This window comes from Mauremys mutica, chromosome 12 (genome assembly GCF_020497125.1).
Source record: "Mauremys mutica isolate MM-2020 ecotype Southern chromosome 12, ASM2049712v1, whole genome shotgun sequence".
NCBI lineage: Eukaryota > Metazoa > Chordata > Testudines > Geoemydidae > Mauremys > Mauremys mutica.
Window position 1 is genome coordinate 9853684 of NC_059083.1, and position 20110 is coordinate 9873793.

Consider the following 20110-nt stretch of genomic DNA (forward strand, 5'->3'; position numbering starts at 1 on the left):
GTGGCGCTGCAACCCCACAAACCAGGTCACAACTGCACTCAGGCAAATTTGGTCCAGTCTGGGGGCCAGGGCCAAACCTGAGTGACACTGCAAACCTGGAAGTTGTAAGGCCTGGAACAGAGAGCCAAGCCCAGCCAGCCCCACAGCACAGGAGCTGCAGGAGCCGCCACTGTGGGCAGAGCTGGGGCAGAGCTCCGGGGGCCAGGATCTGACTGAAACCACCCCAGGGCCTCCACCCCCAGGCTATTTACTGAGTCGTAACGGACCATTAACATTTACAAATGGGTCCTGAGCCGAAAAAGGTTGAGCACCGGTGGGCTGGAAACCCTCTCACCTACTCTGTCCCACGTGGGCAGTGTATCTGCTCAGTGCAGGAGCATAGGCATGTAGCTAATATAGAGCTGGCAGAGTCTAGTGTGGGGGAAGGTGGAGGAGTTGGGTGTTACTTGTGTGCAGAGCCTGAACTTCCTGTGGTTTCTCATGAGGAGGGTCAGTGCTGCTGCTGGAGAGCCTGAGGGTCAGTTAGTAGCTGGCTCTTTTCCCTCCTCTGAGTATCTGCTGAAAAGAATTAAACGCGGGACAAGCCTGGCCAATGGAGGATGAAGAGGGTTACACGGTATTGAACCTTCATCCGAAGATGACATCATCAGACCGGCCATGTCAACCTGGGACCCAAGGTAAGTGACTTAGTGTCTCCCTGTGGTGTCCATTACTGATGGTGCCTTTACATGTCACCTGGCAGGGAGCGGACAAGGGAAAACATCTTGTGCGTATGGAAATTCTGGATGCACAATCGTGATACTCTGGTGATGGCGCAGATAACTGCAGAGGGCGGTGGATAGAGATGACATAGTGAGCGTGGGGGTATGCAGGGGAAGAGAGAGAGAGAGAGAGAGCGCGCTTGTACAGAAAAGGTGGGCTCTGCCTTAACTAGAGCAGGACCGGACTCTTGGAACATGCAATAAATAGGATTTGGGGTGATTATTTAAGGTAGGAACTGGGGAAAGCTAACGGGTGCTGAGAAGTCTTTTAAGCTCAGACATCCATCCACAGAAGAAAGCTAGTCATTGCTGAAGAACCTTCTAACATCAGACATCCATCCAGAATGTTGTTAATATCAAAGTACAGGTTCCAGAAAAGGACAGGACACACATTACAGCTGATGAGGAGAATGGAGAGGGTAAGATCACAAAAATAAATTCTGCAAAGCGCATCAAAGGAGTTAAATAAAAATAGGCAGATGATCAAAAATAAAATCTCTATGTATGTTTGTACAAATGTGAGAAGTGTGAAAGCAACAAGCAGGTGAATTGGAACTGATGCTGATAGAAGACCTGATATAATAGGTGGTAGAATTCCCCAAATCAATGGGTTACTGTAGCCCCTGACTGTGAACTGCACAGGAAGGTCAGATTAGATTGGGGAGTCGCATTGTGCCTGTATAATCTGCCTGGCTACAAATCCCAAATGCTAAGATTACAGACACACTAATATGTACACCGCTGTCCCAGCCTCCTGGCTTTCAAAGAGTTTTTGACATGCTTGTGAATAATAGCCTGGACAATTCATGGTCACCACGACAGAAAAGATTTTGCATGAACAATGTAATGTTAGAGTTTGAGACATGAGCCCCAGGTGATCCAGCTCTCACAACTTCACTGTTCGGTATATGGGGAAAACTCTGTAGCATGACAAAATAGTAACATGAAGGAAGTGAGTCTGGCAGATCTGGACTTTGTCTGTGGGGGGACAGACTGGCGGTTGGGTGTCCCAGTGGCTGGGGTCAGGGCCGGATTAACTTTTTGTGGGCCCAGCCCCAAACATATTTGTGGGGCCCCTGGGGAATGAGGGGGCCAGGGGCAAGATCACAGCAGGCAGGGTGGATTTTATTTAAATCATGATTTAAATCATGAATCAAAAAGACTCAATTGAATCATGGTTTTCTACATAGAAGTGCAGTCTTGTTGGTTGTTCTAACCAGGGGCGGCTCTAGGCATTTCACCACCCCAAGCACGGCAGGCAGGCTGCGTTCGGCAGCTTGCCTGTGGGAGGTCCGCTGGTCCCATGGCTTCTGGACCTCCCGCAGGCACGGCTGCAGGAGGTCCACCGAAGCCGCGGGAGCAGTGGACCTCCCGCAGGCAAGCCGCCGAAGGCACCCTGACCCCCGCGGCGCCCGCAGAGCGCCCCCCACGGCTTGCCACCCCAACCACGCGCTTGGCGTGCTGGGGCCTGCAGCTGCCCAGGGCCGCCCAGAGGGGGGGGGCAAGAGGGGCAATTTGCCCCGGGCCCCGCAGGGGCCCCCACGAGAGTTTTTCAGGGCCCCTGGAGCAGGGTCCCTCACTCGCTCTGGGGGGCCCGGAAAACTCTTGCGGGGCCGGGCGCAGGAGCTTCTTCGCTCCTGGTCTTTGCCTGCGGGGGCGGGGTCCTTCCGCTCCGGGGCGGAAGGACCCCCCGCCGCTGCCGAATTACCGCCGAAGCGGGACCCACTGCCGAAGTTCAGCTTGGTCTTCGGCGTTAATTCGGCAGCGGGGGGCCCTTCCGTTCCAGGACCCGCCGCCGAAGTGCCCGAAGACCCGCAGCGGGCCCCCCTCCGCCGAATTACTGCCGAAGACTGGGCTGCACTTCGGCGGCAGGTCCTGCTTCGGCGGTAATTCGGCAGTGGGGGGGGCCCCGCCGCGGGTCTTCGGGGCACTTCGGCGGCGGGTCCCGGAACGGGCCCCCCGCTGCCGAAGACCCCAGGCCCCCGGAATTCTCTGGGCGGCCCTGCAGCTGCCCTGGTTCTAACCTCAATAGACATTCTTCACAACTCAGAAATAGATGCAGGTTTCATTTTTAGAAGGTACACGCTATACATTTTTAAACAGTGATTTATTTTGATAACTCTTCAGATTAGTTTTACATCTTTATCAGAAAATGAATGTTTGGTTATTTCATTTACCAAAGGTAATTGAAGCAGATATTTGTGAAGTCATTGGGAGGTGAACTATTTCCAGTTCAACGGGTTAATCATTAGCATTTGGAGGATTTTCTTGCCAGGCTGTATTAGGAGGAGATCACCACCAGAGACACATTTAATTTGCGTTATTTAAATGAAACAACATTAAGTATTGTTGATTTTTTTCTTCAACAGCAAACATAATATTTTAACAAAACAAGCATATGTCCCTTGCTTCTCACATTTATCTCCAGACGTCTTCTCCTTGTCCAGATCTATTCCGCCCCCAACAATCTTCTATTCATTGAACTTTTTGAAGCTTTTCACATTTAAAGAGAGGTAAGGGATTGACTCTGTACACAAATTTGCAGAGGGACAATAGGGTTGAGGTCTGTTATTTCTCACCTCTGTATATTTATTTATAAATATTTTTGCTGTTAACAAGCATGTTACCGCTGGAGGCACAAATCCAGTTTGAGAACTGCAAAACTAAGCATCTCCGATGGTATCTTCTAGCCTGAGCACTGAGTACCAGTGGGTAGATAGAAAGATTAATCTAAATAATCTCTACAGAAGCCCCTGGAACCCCATAAAATTAGGTCCCTAATCCATGAACTACTGGAACTCATTTACAAAACTTTTCTTAAACATGACACAAATATATTGTCTCATACTATAGAATTATTAATCCCTAGTCCATGATGAGATACAATGTATCTTAATTAAAACTATTTTTAGATTGGATTTTTTTTTCAATTTAAAAAAAAAGTCATTGATTTTTATCCACCCTGACAGCAGGGCATGAAGGAGAGGGAGGGCTGGTCCCCCACGGGAGGGAGGCAGGGGCAGAAGCCCAGTGGGGTGGGAGGTTGGGTTGGTCCCTGGAGCAAGGGAGGGGCTGGGGGTAAACTGCAAGTGCAGCAGGGCTGGGTACACAGGATCCCCACCCAGCCACATAGAGCAGGTGCCTCCCTCCTCCCTGGTTCTAGCCCAATCTCTTCATCTCTCTCTGCACTAAGCTGAGGGTGGGGGTGCACTGGGCACAGGGCTGGGGGTGCAGGGTCTGGGAGGGACTTAGGGTGCAGGAGCAGGCTGGGGCTTGGGTTGCAGGGCCTGGCCAGGAGCTAGGATGAGGGAGGGGGCTCAGGGTTGGGGCAGGAGGTTGAGGTGTGGAGCGCTTACCTGGGGCGGCTCCTGTTTGGTGTGAGGGGTTGTGACAGTGTGAGACTCACCCCTGCAGCTGGTCATCTCGGGGAATTAACTCTTTTAGCCTCCAGAGCACCCTCTGCAGGCCAGTGTCCTGCTTGCTGCTGGCCCAGTGTCCCTCCTGGACCCCAGTGCCCCTTTATCTGGGGTGCTGCCCCTGGCCATACACCCCTCAGTCTCAGGGTTTCCCTTCCCCAGGGAACCCCCACCTCCTATCCCCACCTTGCCTCAGTCGTAGGCGACAGCCTGTCACTAACTCACCCCCACACCCTGGGGCAGACTGCAGGGTCAGCCATTCATCATAGGCAGGGTTGGGTCTGGACCTGCTGCCTCTTCGCAACCCAGTGCCTCTCTGGGGCCTTGGACAAGGCCCTGCAGCCTGGCCCTCTATGGGGCCCTTGGACAAGGCCCTCCTCAGCCCTTCTAGCCTTTCCCCAGCCCTGCCTCACTGTAGGTACCCTGAGCTTCCCAGAAGGAAGAGAGAGACTTGGGGCTTCTGGCTTGCAGCCTCTTATAGGGACCAGCTGGGCCTGATTGAGGTGTGGCCACAGCTGAGGCTGTTTCCCCAATCAGCCCAGCTTCCCTGACACAGCTCTCTCCCAGGGCTGTTTTAAGCCCTTCTGGGCAGGAGTGGGGTAACTACCCCACTGCAGGGGTGCAAGGGCCGTGAGCACGGGCGTGTACTTGGCACGGTTTACCCCTGTCCCAGACACCTGCCCCTTCTGCGGCATGAGGGAGACCCTGGCGCACGTTTACGTAGAGTGCGCCAGGCTGCAGCCCCTATACCGGCTCCTCACTAATATCCTCTTGCGTTTCTGGCTGCACTTTTCCCCCCACCTCCTTCTCCATGCACTCCCTATCCGTGGCCCCACGAAGTCGCGGGACCTCCTGGTCAACCTCCTCCTCGCCCTGGCTAAAATGGCCATCTACGCGACCAGGGAGAGGCAGTTGGCCAATGGAGACTCCTGCGACTGTGGGGCTTGTTTCTGATCCTTAGTCCGTTCACGTCTCCGGGCGGAGTTCCTCTGGGTGGCATCCGCTGGCTCCCTTGACGCCTTCGAGGAGCAGTGGGCGCTGTCCGGGGTTCTCTGCTCGGTGTCCCCGTCAGGCTCCCTTCTTATGACCCTTTGACCGCACTCCTGTCCCTGTTCTTTTATTAGTTGTCCCCCGAAATTAGTGGGTTTCTGAGGTCCAGTAGATCCTCCCCTTAGGCTGGGGGGTGGATCCTTTAGCATTGGGTACAGGGGTGCAAGTGCCTGGAACCCAATAGGTACAGGGGTGCAAGTGGGAAGGGGGGGTTCAGGAGCTCCTGTTTGGTGCTTAGTGTGGGGATGTGCAGGAGTCAGGACGGATCTGGTGTGTGTGAGGGGGGTGCAGAAGTCAGGGCAGAGAGCTGAGGGTATGGACTGGGGTCATTAGGGTGTTCCCAGTCCTCTGCCCTGAGCAGCTCATGGCAGGGGGCTGGAGGGGATATGCCCTGATTCCACCCCCTTCCCCAAGGGTCTGTCCCTACCTCTTGTCTGACTCCTCCCCTGAGTGGTGAGCATACTGTGGCTCCCTCGCGCTGGCGAACAGCTTTTCGGCGGCAGGGGAAGCACTGGGAGGGGCAGGACCATGGCACACTCAGGGGAAGAGGTGGGCAGGGGGAGTGCGCAGGACCAAGCTTCTGCCTGCTGCCCCTGCAGGAAATAGTGGTAGGCGGGGGGCAGAGAACAGGCTGGGTGCCAGTGGTGCCAGGGTAAATCTGGTATTGGCTGGGGTGAAGGAAGCTGCTGGCAGAGCCAGTTTCTGTGGGGCAAGGGCTGGGTGAGACAGCGGCAGTCAGTGAGAGATGTGAAGGGGGAAGGTGGTGGCAGAACCGGGGTCTGTTAGTGGGGGACAGGTGTTGCCGGCACAGAGGCCCGAGGACAGCAACAGGGGTTCGTTGCCCGGTGTGCGCTGCACTAATTAACACACCAGGGTGGAAAGCAAACCAAGTTTATTTGAGCCCAAAAAGGTGCCAGGGAGAAAAGGCATTCTCAAATCCTGCACACAGATACAAGCCGTTTTTCTCTTCTTATACATGATTTCAGCTAAGCATTCCCATCACCCCCCACATTACTCATCCCCCTTTACCCCCCTTCTTGCCCCTCCCGTCTATTCCCATGTAGCAAATACACTTTGCAATAGCAATTACACTAAGCAGGTTAAATCATACTTGGCAAAAACCACTTTAGCTTGTTAGTAACTCTTCTGTGAACAGTTATCTTGTTTTACTCCCTCTTTGCTGGTACAGGTGTTGTAACTGATAACCATTCTTTGTTGCCGGCCTGTTAGGTCAATTAAAGTTCAAACATAAACATGGAAGCGCTTTGGTCAGACATGGAGTGACTTTAGTTCATTCAGGCCTACTACAAAAAGGCTTCATTGACACTGTGGTTTTCCACCCTCCTGAGTTACCTAGAGTCATGCCTAATGACACCAACACAGGCATGTTCTCAGCAGGGACGCGCTGGGGGATGTGTGGAAGGTTTTGGCAACACGGGGTCAGTTAGTGATGGGGGAACAGACCCTCAGCCAAAGGGAGACACAAAATGGGTCATGGCGGAAGGTTCTGGCAGAGCAGGGTCTGGCAGGTGGGGAATGGCAGTGACTAGAGGTGGAAGGTTCTGGAAGCCCCAGGGTTTCTCTGAGGGGGCCGACTGGCAGTTATATAAGGATGTGAAGGGGTGGGGGTCTGGGGCAGGTAGTTTTAGGGCCCAACAGATGTCGCAGGGACATGGGGGAAGGCTGTGGAGAGCCAGGGTCTGTCAGTGAGGGGCGAGCATGTTTTCAGCAGGGATGAGTTGAGGTCTGGGAGGAAGGTTTGTTCAGACAGAGCCTGGCACAGCAGGGTCCTGGTCCCTGCCTGGGGCTCCTAGGAGCTGCAGTGACACACAAATAATTACTAACGTTAGTACTAGGTCAGCTAGTGGTGTGGGGACCAGCCTGCCTGCCAGAGAGACATGGGGCTGGTTATTGTGGAGATTTGGGTAGAGCTGGGGGGGTCTGTGTGAGGGAGGACAGAGGCAGAGCAGTTACTCAGGATATGGAGGTGGGTGGGGGATGAAGCTCTGGAAGAACCAGGGCAATTAGTGTATGTGGAGGTAAGGGGAAGAGTCAGTGGTGACATTGCAGGGATATGTTCTGGAAAAGCCAAAGCCAGATAGTGAATGTGAAAGAATATTTGGGGTGGGTGGGTGGAGGATTAGGGATGGCAGGTTCAGAGCTGGGACAGCCAGTAAGTAGCAAGGGCAGGCAGGACAGCAGAGGATCAGTTATCACATGGGGAGCTCCGGCAATTCACATGCTCAGGGTTTAGCTGATTGCCATATATGGGATCAGGAAGGAATTTCCCCCCAGGTCAGACTGGGAGGGACCTTGCAGAGGTGGGGGATGTCATTGCCTTAGAACATAAGAATGGCCGTACCGGGTCAGACCAAAGGTCCATCTAGCCCAGTATCTGTCTACCGACAGTGGCCATTGCCAGGTGCCACAGAGGGAGTGAACCTAACAGGCAATGATCAAGTGATCTCTCTCCTGCCATCCATCTCCATTCTCTGACAAACAGAGGCTACCGACACCATTCCTTACCCAGCCTGGCCAATAGCCATTGATGGACTTAACCCCCATGAATTTATCCAATTCTCTTTTAAACCCTGTTATAGTCTTAGCCTTCACAACCTCCTCAGGTAAGGAGTTCCACAAATTGACTGTGCGCTGCGTGAAGAAGAACTTCCTTTTATTTGTTTTAAACCTGCTGCCTATTAATTGATGAAGAACACACGTTCCCGGGAGCTCATGACAGACAACCAGGGCCAGCTTTAGGCCTGTTCCACCAATTCCCCCGAATCGGGCCCTGCACCTAAGAGGGCCCCGTGCCCAGTGAGGATCCCTTCCCTGGCTAGAGGCACCTTTTTAATTTTTACTCACCCGGCAGTGCTCCGAGTCTTTGGCGGCACTTCCGCGGCAGGTCCTTCAGTGCCGCTGAAGACCTGGACTGAGTGAAGGACCCGCTGCCGAAGTGCCACCGAAGACTCGGAGCACCGCCCGGTGAGTACAAGCCCCACGTGTTTTTTGTACATGTGGGGTTTTTGTTTTGTTTTGTTTTTTTAAGTCATCCCTGCCGGGGCCCCGTCGAAACTGTTTGAATTGGGCCCCATACTTGTTAAAGCCGGCCCTGCAGACAACATGGAGAAATTCGCTATCGAGAGAGTAGAGTTGCAGTGGAAGAGGTGGCTGACGATGGATGCCACGAGAATAGATATTTAGGACCTGCGAGGTGGATTCATGAGAGCAGGAGAGCAGAGTTGCAGTGGAAGTGGTCGTTCAATGACGATGGTTCGCAGCTCTACTGCACCATCTGCTGAAAGCAGTATGGCATCTGCATGGAAAAAAGGTGCAAAACAATTGTCTGCCATTGCTTTCACGGAGGGAGGGGCAACTGATTACATGTACCCCAAACCACCTGTGACAATGTTTTTGCCTCATCAGGCATTGGGAGCTCAACCTAGAATTCCAATGGGCAGCGCAGACTGCGGGAACTGTGGGATAGCTACCCACAGTGCAACAATCCGAAAGTTAATGCTAGCCACGGTACTGTGGATGCACTCTGCAAACTTAATGTGCTTAGTGGGGACACACGCAATCGACTGTATAAAATCGATTCCTAAAAATCGACTTCTATAAATTCAACCTAATTTCGTAGTGTAGACATACCCTTATTCTCTGCTGGACACGTCTGTCCTTTGTTCTCCAGGCAGAGCCATGCTGAGCTCACAACTCGCCTTTGCTGGAGCCTTCCACTGTTGAGTGTCAATTCATGAGACACTGGATTTTGCATTGTCTCTCTGGACCCCTTGTTGATCTGGGTCAGTTTCAGCTGGTTCCTTGAGGACTTTATTCATTTCACCCAGCCAGGGAGGTGACACATACACACCCCTAGGTCTCTTAGGCTGCACTGAGAGAAAACTTAATCCTCCTCTCCTCCCAGATAACAATGCAAAGTATAGGGGGTAACTGGACATTCCATCTATACTGAGCATGCTGCAGCCCCTCGGAGCCCCTATGCACTGACCAGACTGAATGTGCACAGTGCTCGAATTATAGGGGGGGAAAGTAGGGGGACCCTTAATGAAAGGAAACTCCCTCACCTGTTAACTCCCATCTGCTGGCCCTGCCTCCTCCCCTACCCATAACTGTCCCCACTTGCCTCCACTATTTAATGCTCCACCTTCTTCCCCTGCCTCCACTATCCATTACCTCTACCTGGAGGAAGGAGGGGGGGGCGAGAGCCCCTCTGGGCTCCGCCTGTGCGCCGAAGCAGAGGGCAAAATTGTATGTTTGTCCAGTGTCCTGACCGAACATCGCTCGGGACGCAGGACAAACAAGCAAATATCGGGACAGTCCTGATAAAATCGAGACGTCTGGTCACCCTAAGTGGGTCCACAGTCCTGGATCATCTAGACTTAAGGAACTAAACTCAGCAACAGCTGTTTCTTTCCCCTCCACCACACTCTTCTTTGATCTACACTTTTCTGCAGGAATGTGCATGGTTACATCAATTTGAGCTGGAGATATGGATGCTGCAGTAGCTGTCAGGTCACCTGCACTCTGACTAACTGGAAGATCAGGCATCTCCTCACCACTCGCATCCTCACTGGGGCCGGAAGGCTCAGCGTGAACATTTGTGTCTATGTATCTCAGGACAGCTCCTTCCTGCTTAGATAGAAACGCTTCCTGTGCTTGCTTGCTTTTTCTGAATGCTGCCCCAGAGGGACATTTTCTTCTTTCACTCGTGACTGCTGTTCTGTGCCAGCTAGAGAGGTTCTCAACACTCAACTGAAGGGGACAAATAAGCAGGCTGGTAGCAGGGTCTGAGTGAGGGAAGATATCAGTGTCTTAAGGGCCTAACTGGCTCCTACTACTTCAGCTGACTGCCTGTTCTCCTCAAGTGGGTTCAGGGAAGCAGCAGGAACCAGGAAGCTCCCTGAGAAGCTGGTGTTAGTCCAGAATCCTGGGGGTGCTCGAGAGGTACATAAGAGGCTCCTCCTCCTCTCTCTCCCTGCACCTCCTGCTGCTTTCTGTCATTCCCTCTCACCTTTTCTCCTGTCTGCCTGTTATGTCTCTTGTGCCCTCCTTCCTCCAGCACAGCACTCCACCAGCTCTGTGCATCTAGAGCAGAGAGAAAACAGATGCACCAGCAGCAGACACAATGTTCTACACTCTGGGTCCTAGTGGCACCACCACCCCCCACAGTCTGGCACTTGAGGCGGCCGCCTCAGTTCACCTCATGGTAAGGCCAGCCCTGGAGGAGTGCCCTCAGAGTAACGTGGCCCTTAACTGACAGGTTTAAAGCTATTCTTGGTATTATGTGAGGAGGAACACAAATGCCCATTGGAGGGTGCTGCACAGGCTCCACAGGCCATTATTATTTCTTGCACTAACGTGCAGAGGATATTTCACTAAACCGCGACTCTTCCAGATCACACTCAGAGTCCCCGCTGGCATCGACTCGCTGCAGGGCTTGGAGCAGCTGGGATCCTCATCCTACTGGGAGCTGTGATAGCCATGGGCGTTTGGGGTAAGCAGTTCAAAATTAATTTGTACAAAATGCAGCACCCTGAAATTTCCTCCCCCCCCCATACTTCTGAGTCCAACGTTCTTGTGAATAATGTCCTGGACACTTTATCACCACCACAAAGGGAACAATATCACATGAACAAGGTTGAGTCCCCTGTGATCCAGCTCTCACAACTTCACTGTTCAGTGTGCAGGGAAAAGTGGAAGACACCTTACAATTGTACTAAATGTAATTTTCCCTTTCTCTGTCATGTTCTCTCTCTCTGGCCCAGTTCTGAATTTGATAGCGACAGTAGGTAATGATTTGTTGTTGCACACACCCTCATTCTCAGTTTGCTGATCCCTATGTAGTAGTAGTCACCACTCATGCTTATGCTGTTCTGAAGTTTCTCAGCTCAAAGGATCTCTGAATTCACTGGAGAACACGGGTACCAGGGAGACACTCATCCATCAGTCCAACTGCTGCACTGGCCTAAAAGATTTCCATTTCCACTTGAAACAATTTGTGTGTGAATCATCTCACAGCAACTCAACAGGTAACCTCAGCGCCTTCTCAGCTTCCTGTATTGCAGTGACATCTAGTGGTCAGTTAGGGTAACTCTAAGTGCAGGGGACAAACCACCTCAATAAGTGCAATAAATATCCTATTGCTTTACAAACTATGTATAGGGTAGCTGCTATCTGGTAGTGAGTCCTGTTTACTTTCCCCAATGCTTCTGTTGTAAAAAGGTCTTGTGTTATCTTTGGAGAAGCTCTCAAACTTCCATTGTTTGCAACATGCCTTTGAACTATGGGGTGAGGGGAGCCCTCAGGCTGGAGAAACGTGTTTTCTTTGGCCCATGAAATTTCTTCCAGGTTTTGCTGAGATGTGAACTTTGGAAGAGTCGCCACTTCCCACCTTGCTTGTGATGCTCAGGAAAACTGCCAAATAACAGCATGAAAAGTCAGAAGTGCTGGGCTCACCTGCCACAGCAGCACACCCTGCACTGGGAGCCACCACAGCAGATAGAGATGGAGGGGAAGAGAGGGTGAGAGCTGGGCCAGGCTCCCCCTCCTCATCCAGCACATGGGCCCAGGAACTTCCATCCATAGAAACACCACATGGGGCAGAAGCTCCTTCTGGGGAGGGAAGAGGGAGCTGGCTCTCCCATTGACCACCCAGGCCCATTCCCTGCCTCCTCCCTGTTACCAGCTAGCACTGAGCGGTAGCAGTGTGGTGTGGTTCTGAAGATCCAGGGTGCAAGCCTTGCTGCTGATTCAGGATGGGGAAGTTGTTCCAGTTGCATGTAATAGAATTGTTTTATATGTTTTTAAAAAACTAGGACACTAAACACAATTCTGCATTAAGAGAACAGAAGGTTACAAAGCCAAGCTCTTGAAAATTAGGAAATGCCAGATTTACAATTACCCACACAACCTTAATTCCACCCAATTTGTGTTTGCCGTATGATACGCTCTTTATTGCATGACTACCTACTATTTTTCCTCAGGGCTGTTGCCTCATTCAGTGCACAGGCCTGTTTGGTTCCCATGTCCATGATGGCTCCCCAAGCATCCAGTGCACAGGATGAACCCACGGTCAGGCTGAATTACAGTTGCACGGGCAAGCCATGAATGTGGCATTTCCAATTCTGACTTTGCAACCTAAATAAAGTTCTTTTAACTCTTGTATATGTAGTATTATCTACTACCCCAACTGCATGCAGCCATCTCTAAGGGGAAATGTAATGGCTGTTATGGAGTACACAGGAACGCTACAGTAGCTGAGGGGAGGAAGTGAAGGAAGATTCCAGTTGAGCCTGACCTGCATTACCTGGTACTATTTCAGGACTGAGAACTCTCAGCTTCACCAATACCCCTCCCTCCTGGCCTGCAGCACCTGCTGCTTAAATATTAGACCCATCCTCAAACAAAGCCAAGTCATAGCTCTACTGGAAATGTCGAGCCTGAAGGCCTGTGCATGAGCGTGATGCAGTTCAGGACCTTCAGCTCCATTAAACGTTTCCATTTCCCCTCCAGAGGGATCAGGGTGCAAGCTCTGCCCCCCAAACTGGCTGCTGCACAGGGACAAGTGCTACTGGGTGTCTAAAGAAAAAAATCCCTGGGACAAGAGCCGCGATGACTGTTCAAGGAGGAGCTCTCGGCTGCTGGTGATCCGGGACCAGGATGAGATGGTAAATAAAACTTGTCCTGGGGATATGAGCATCACTAGTAACAATTAATCCACAAAACCAATGTGATGTGGGTCTGTCAAGGTTACTCTATATCAGGGGTGGCCAAACTCACTGACCCTCCAAGCCGCACACAACAATCTTCGGAAGTTCTAGAGCCAGGTGCTCCTGCCAGGACTCAGGCTTCATCCCTGCGAGGAGGGGGGGATCTCAGGGCTTCAGCCCTGCAGGGGGCACCTGCCCCCCCTAGATTTTTCCCAGGGTTTGCTGGTGCCGCTTGGTCACATGGTGCCACCGGGCCCTTTCCCTGTACTGGGAGCTGCGGCTGTGGGCAGAGGCAGCGGCAAACAGCTGGGAGCTGCCTCTCCCCATGGAACTAAAGCAGGGGCTCCTCACTGCAGCTCCCAGCGGTTTGGTGTTGCCCCTCCCCATGGAGCTAACACCTGGGAGCTGCAGGGTGGGGGCGCTGAGGTGCCTGCGGGGGTTTGACTCAAGCTGTTGGGAGAGGGAACCTTTCAATTGTGCCCCCCCCCCACTCTCAGCAGGCACCAGTCACCTGTAGCAGAAGCCCCTAGATCCACCACCCTGCTGCAGGGCAGAAGCCCTGAGCTCCCCCCCAGTCTGGTAGGCAGAGAATGGGCAGTACCTGGGGGGGCGCCGCAAGCCGCACTTTCACTGTAAAAAGTTGCATGTGGCTCACAAGCCACGGTTTGGCCACCCCTGCTCTACACAGACCCACACACGCTAAAAAGCAAGGAAATGAAAAGCTCAGGCCAGCAACAGCACATAACCTGTGCCCAGCCCCCCCAGCGGTGACACCTCACCGACAGCATGATCCCCCCACCCCACACAGACTGTACCAAGGCCTTAATTCTGCCCCAGTCAGGACAGAAACTAAACAACTGGCCCACGGTCACAGAGGGAGTCTGGGGAATTAAACCCAGTTCCCAGAGTCTCTAGCTAGCACCTTAACCACTTTAACCCTCCTTCCCCGTCACTTCATTCTTCCATGTCATTTACAGACTTTCATTCAAAATGCTACCAAAGGCACAAACCAGCTCTGGCTTGGACTCACTGTTACATCCCCCGCAAGGAAATGGACTTGGGTGGACGGCTCCGTGTTCAATCCAACACTGTGAGTGTTTTTATCCTCTGAAAAAAGAACAGGAGTACTTGTGTCACCTTAAAGACTAACAAATTTATTTTAGCATGAGCTTTCATGAGCTACAGCTCACTTCTTCGGATGCATAGAAGGGAACACACAGACAGGAGACATTTATACATACAGAGAACATGAAGAGGTGAAAGTATGCATACCAACAGGAAAAGTCTAATCAATTGAGATGAGCTATAAAGTTATCCTATGAGTCCATGTAAGATGTGCAGCAGGGGGCACAGGGCTGCTGCTTTCCAGCACTGGTGAGAGCAGAGGCTACATGTGAGCGCAAGGGTTGTTAAGTGCTAGGCAGAGTCCTCTGCACAGGGAGAAGAGTCCTGAGCCTCATTCAATGGCTTCCACAGCACTTGGGCTAATCCTGAGGGCTGGTTTTTTTTGTAATATGGACAAGTGTCTTCAGAAATAGGCCAAGGCCAATCAACTGCTACTACAGGATCATGGGCTAGGGAGTGTTTTATCAACTAGGGCTCTATAGGAACAATTCAGTGAGTAAGGAAGAAATTCAAGAGGTGTCGTTTTTAGCAGCTTTGCCTCATTTTCTTGTTCAAAAATTCCAAAGTGATTATTTATTTATTTTGTTTTCCAGGTTCAATGTACAGGATCCTGCTGAAGGGAACAGCTGCGGGATGATAAAACCAGCTGAAATTTATTTTGAAACCTGCACTATTGTATCTAAATGGATTTGTGAAAAAGACGCTCTCCAGATATAGACAATGACATTAATTATCTGTATTATCGCTGTGTGAATGAGAAATCGTCTTTAGTTTCAATCTGTCCCATGAATGATGAATATTGAAGGGGAGCTTCAAAGGGAAAAAGTGGGCTTGTGCCCGTGCCCCTCCCCCCTGCTTTTATAACGTGGATAAAGACGGCACGAAAGGCTTTTCTTGCATTTGAAATTCAGGCTCTGTCTGGGCTGGAAGATTATGGTGAAGGGAGAACTAGTGAAATGACATCACAAGTAGAGCTGGGGGAAATTTTCCACTAAATAGTTTATTTGTCAAAAAATGCAGTTTTGGGTCAAAGAAGACTATTCACAAACTGGTGTTGAATTCACTCAATAGATTCAGGCACAATAAAATAATTAAAAAAACCCAGGCTAGGTTCACAAGAGGACTGGAGGAGGAGACAGCAGCTAACCCCATCCAATAGCCAAGTGCTTAGTGCACCAGATTTGAATCCCTTCTCTGGAACACTGCTAATAGATTAGCCCTATATATCCTCAAGATATCTTGAGCAATTTAGTATTATCATTGTCCCTAGCCTCTGTTTGTCAGAGGGTGGTGATGGACGGCAGGAGAGAGATCACTTGATCATTACCTGTTAGGTTCACTCATAGACTTTAAGGTCAGATGGGACCGTTATGATCATCTAGTCTGATCTCCTGCACAATGCAGGCCACAGAATCTCATCCACCCACTCCTGTAACAAACCCCTAACCTATGTCTGAGTTACTGAAGTCCTCAAATCGTAGTTTAAAGACCTCAAGGTGCACAGAATCCTCCAGCAAGTGACCCGTGCCCCATGCTGCAGCGGAAGGCGAAAAACCTCCAGGGCCTCTGCCAATCTGCCCTGGAGGAAAATTCCTTCCCGACCCCAAATATGGCGATCAGCTAAACCCTGAGCATATGGGCAAGACTCACCAGCCAGCACCCAGGAAAGAATTCTCTGTAGTAACTCAGATCCCAACCCATCTAGCATCCCATCACAGACCACTGGGCATACTTACCTGCTGATAATCAAAGATCAATAGCCAAATTAATTGCCAGAATTAGGCTATCCCATCATACCATCCCCTCCATAAACTTATCAAGCTTAGTCTTCAAGCCAGATATGTCTTTTGCCCCCACTACTCCCCTTGGAAGGCTGTTCCAGAACTTCACCCCTCTGATGGTTAGAAACCTTCGTCTAATTTCAAGTCTAAACTTCCTAGTGTCCAGTTTATATCCATTTATTCTTGTGTCCACATTGGTACTGAGCTTAAATAATTCCTCTCCCTCCCTAATATTTATCCCTCTGATATATTTATAAAGAGCAATCATATCCCGCCTCAGCCTTCTTTTGGTTAGGCTAAACAAGCCAAGCTCTTTGAGTCTCCTGTCATAAGACAGGTTTTCCATTCCTCGGATCATCCTAGTAGCCCGTCTCTGTACCTGTTCCAGTTCGAATTCATCCTTCTTAAACATGGGAGACCAGAACTGCACACAGTATTCCAGATGAGGTCTCACCAGTGCCTTGTATAACGGTACTAACACCTCCTTATCTTTGCTGGAAGTACCTCGCCTGATGCATCTTAAAACCGCATTAGCTTTTTTCATGGCCATATCACATTGGCAGCTCATAGTCATCCTGTGATCAACCAATACTCCAAGGTCCTTCTCCTCTGTTACTTCCAACTGATGCGTCCCCAATTTATAACTAAAATTCTTGTTATTAATCCCTAAATGCATGGCCTTGCACTTTTCACTATTAAATTTCATCCTAAGTAGTAATAAACTCGATAGTATTCATCACCATGCAATTTTGACCATGCAATTTCCATGCTCCTTTTAGGGCTTATGTCCCACCTCGTTTCAGTTGGCGCCAAATTGTGGCGCCATCGGCCATTTTGAAAAAATGTGTGTGTGTGTGTGTATGTGTTTGACTAGCGGAAGTGTTTGTGCAAGTGTACATTTGTGCTTGGGTACATGGAGAGAAAAAGGTTGAAAGAAGAGAGTGAGAGAGTTTAAAGATGAAAAAGAAATTTTGAGTGAGATTTAGAGAAAAAAGGAAAGAAAGGTTATTGGATGTGATTGAGTAAGGAGAGAGGCTGGTGAAGGCAGGTTATTCAAAAATAGAAAGAACTTAAAGAAAAAAGGAAATATTTGTTTTTAAAGGGTTAGTATAAGAAAAAAAAGAGTTAAATAATATTGAAAACTAGGTTTAAAAAGGGAAAGGCAAAACCTTATTGGTAAACACATGGTTTAAAAAAGTGAATAAAAAAAGCATTTAAAAACATTAAAAACTAGGTTTAAAAAGGGAATGACGAAGGCAAAGCCTGTTTAGTAAGCACATGGTAAAAAAGTGACTAGAAAAGCATTCAGTATCAGGGTAGGTGAAGAAAAAGAGAGGTTAAAAAGAACAGGGCAAGAAAAGGGAAAAGAGCCCCTCTGCAGAGGGCAAACATAGACAGCACATGGCTGAGTCAGGGAAAATGAGAGAGAGAGAGAGAGAGAGCGAGCGAGAGAGAGAGAATTCTCACCTTTTAAGTCTTTCTGTCCCTGGTTCAGACCCTCAGACTTAGCACCGCCTTTGGATCGGCCCAATCAGAGGTTGTTCTCATAGGCGGCAGGTTATATATTTGTGCAGTGCCCGGGCTCCAGGAATATTCAGGGCCGGGGGCCCTGCTCCAGCAATAGTTGGAGCTGGGTCTCTCCCCCGGCCCTGCCTGGATCGGGCCCTGGCCCCACCAGGTCTCCCCCCGCCGCCGCGACCCCGCCTGGAGCAGGTCTCAGCCCCCGCCCCCCGCGTGTCCCCCCTCTTCCACCATGCCGCGTCGCGTCCCTGCCTGAGAGAAATAAGCACGCGCCTCTCCCCGGCTTGCTCTGTGCTGCTGGAGATCGCTCCGGGCAGAACGGCTGTCTGCTGCCCCAGGGTCCTAGTGCCTGCCCTCCACTAATGGCAAGGCAGGCTGCCCTTACCCTGAGCCTCTCCAATGCCCCAAACCCTCAGCCCCAGCCAGAGCCCTCATCCCCCTGCACCCTAATCCTCAGCCCCAGCCCTGAGCCCCCCCGCAGCATGAACCCCTCATCCTCAGCCCCAACCCTCATCCCTCTGCACCCTAATCCTCTGCCCCAGTCCTAAACCTCCACCCACAGCATGAACCCCTCATCCCCAGCCAGAACCCTCATCCCCTCGCACCCTCATCCTCTGCCCCAGCCCTGAGCCCCTCACATCATGAACCCCTCAACCCCACAGCCCTCACCCCACACCCCAAACCTCTGCCCTAGTCCTGAGCCCCCTCCTGCATCATGAACCCCTCATCCCCCAGCCAGAGCCCTCATCCCTCCACATCCCAACCCTCTGCCCTAGCCCTGAGCCCCCCACATCATGAACCCCTCATCCACAGCCCTCACCCCACAGCCCAACCCTCCTCCCTATCCCTGAGCCCCCCTGCATCATGAACCCCTCATCCTCAGCCCCACAGCCCTCACCCTGCACTCCCTCCTATCCCCAAACTCCCTCCCCAGAAGGTGCACCCCCTCCCCCTTCTCACACACCCCTTCCCAACCCCAAACTCCGTCCCAAAGCCTGCACCCTTCACCCCCTCCTGTACACCCACCCCCTGCCCCAGCCCAGAGCCTGCACCAAGCACCCAAACTCCATCTCAAAGCCTGCACCCTGCACCCCTCCTGCACCCTAATCCCCAGCCCAGGATCTGCACCCCAGACCTCCCCCACCGAGCCCCCTCCCAGAGCCTTAGGCAGGTGGGGGTGGAGTTTGGGGGTCGGAGTTGGGGGGCGGGTTCTGGGCACCACCAACATTTTTACAAACTTGCCACCCATGCATCTGAAGAAGTGGGTATTCACCCACGAAAGCTCATGCTGCAAAACGTCTGTTAGTCTATAAGGTGCCACAGGACTCTTTGCTGTTGCCACCCATGGTTGTTCTACAGCAGCATCATAGAATTCATTTTCCTGAACCAATCCTAGAGTGCCAAGATTTTAAACAGGAGTCAACTCCCTCCTTCCCCACTTCCCTCTCCCCCCTCCCTTTTAACTGTTTTTAGTCTTATCTAAAGAAACAGACCCTCAGCATTTTTTTTGCCATGTAGCCCTTTTACAGAGCGGTTTTTATAAAAGTTAAAACCATAAGCTTTTAGTAACACACCATTTTTTAAAGTTTTCCCCTAGGTTATAGACTAACAGGTGTTATTTTTAGTAAACACAATGTGAAATAGGCTTTTGCAGCAAAGCTCATGTTAGCAAAGCAGCCTCTGTGAGTCAGGGGATCACAGAGAAGGAGTTTGCTTCTTTACCTGCTTTTTAACAAACACATTTTAAAGTTACATTAAGTTTTGCAAAGGGATAATGACTTGAAAAGACAAACCTAAGACACATCCCTTTTGTATGTGTTGTCATAAAAATGTGTTGTCATAAAAAAAAAAGCAGGCAGAAGCACCCCAGGTTTTTAGTAACAGACAGTTTATAAACCCCTTATTTTGTAAACCATTGAATTAGAAAGAAGAAGATTGCTTCTTCCCCCACTTTTTAACAAAGAAAGGTGAAAGTCTTGAAAAGGTATAAACACTTGAAAAGACATGCCTAAATGAAGACACGTTTCTTTATTTAACTCCCTTGGCATAAGTGTTTCAATGAAAAAGAACAGGCAGAAACACCTGGTTTTAAACCCCAGGTTTTTAGTAAAAGACAGGTTACATACCCCTTATTTTGTAAACCAGTGGATTAGAAAGACAAAGAAGCAAAGCGCCTGTTAGCAAAGCAGCCTCTGTGAGTCAGTGGATCAGAGATAAGAAGGCTGCTTCTTTCCCAAACTTTTTAACAAGCAAGTTAAAGTTACATTGAAAAGACAAACCTAAGACACACTCCTTTTGTATGTGTTGTAATAAAAAAAAAAAAGAAAGAGCAGGCAGAAGTACCCTAGGCTTAAAACCCCAGGTTTTTAGTAAGACGGTTTATATACCCTTTATTTTGTAAACCAGTGGATCAGAGAGAAGTTTGTTTCTTTCCCCACTTTTTAACAAAGAGAGGTGAAAGGTTTGGAAAGGAATAAACAGTTGAAAAGACAAGCCTACCTGAAGACCCATAACCTTCATTTAGCCCCTTAGGCATAGGTGTTTCAGTAACATGCAAGTCTGCTGAAACAACTCAGGCTTAAAAACACAGAAAGCCTGCTTATAAAAGTTTTCCCCTAGGTTTAGGCTAGCACTGGTCATTCTTTTAGTAAGGACAGCAGGCTTTTGCAGCAAAGCAGCTGTGAGCAAAAACAGCCTCTGTAAGCCAGTGGATCAAAGAAGGCTGC

General features: G+C 50.4%; 1 protein-coding gene and 1 pseudogene across 1 annotated transcript in view; both read left to right on the forward strand.

Moving 5' to 3' along the window:
- The window catches only part of LOC123345648 (protein S100-A16-like), a 643389-nt gene that overhangs the window by 227991 nt on the left and 395288 nt on the right, over nt 1-20110 (forward strand). The gene's annotated exons all lie outside the window — the stretch shown is intronic.
- Nucleotides 593-14799, forward strand: LOC123345878 (annotated as a pseudogene).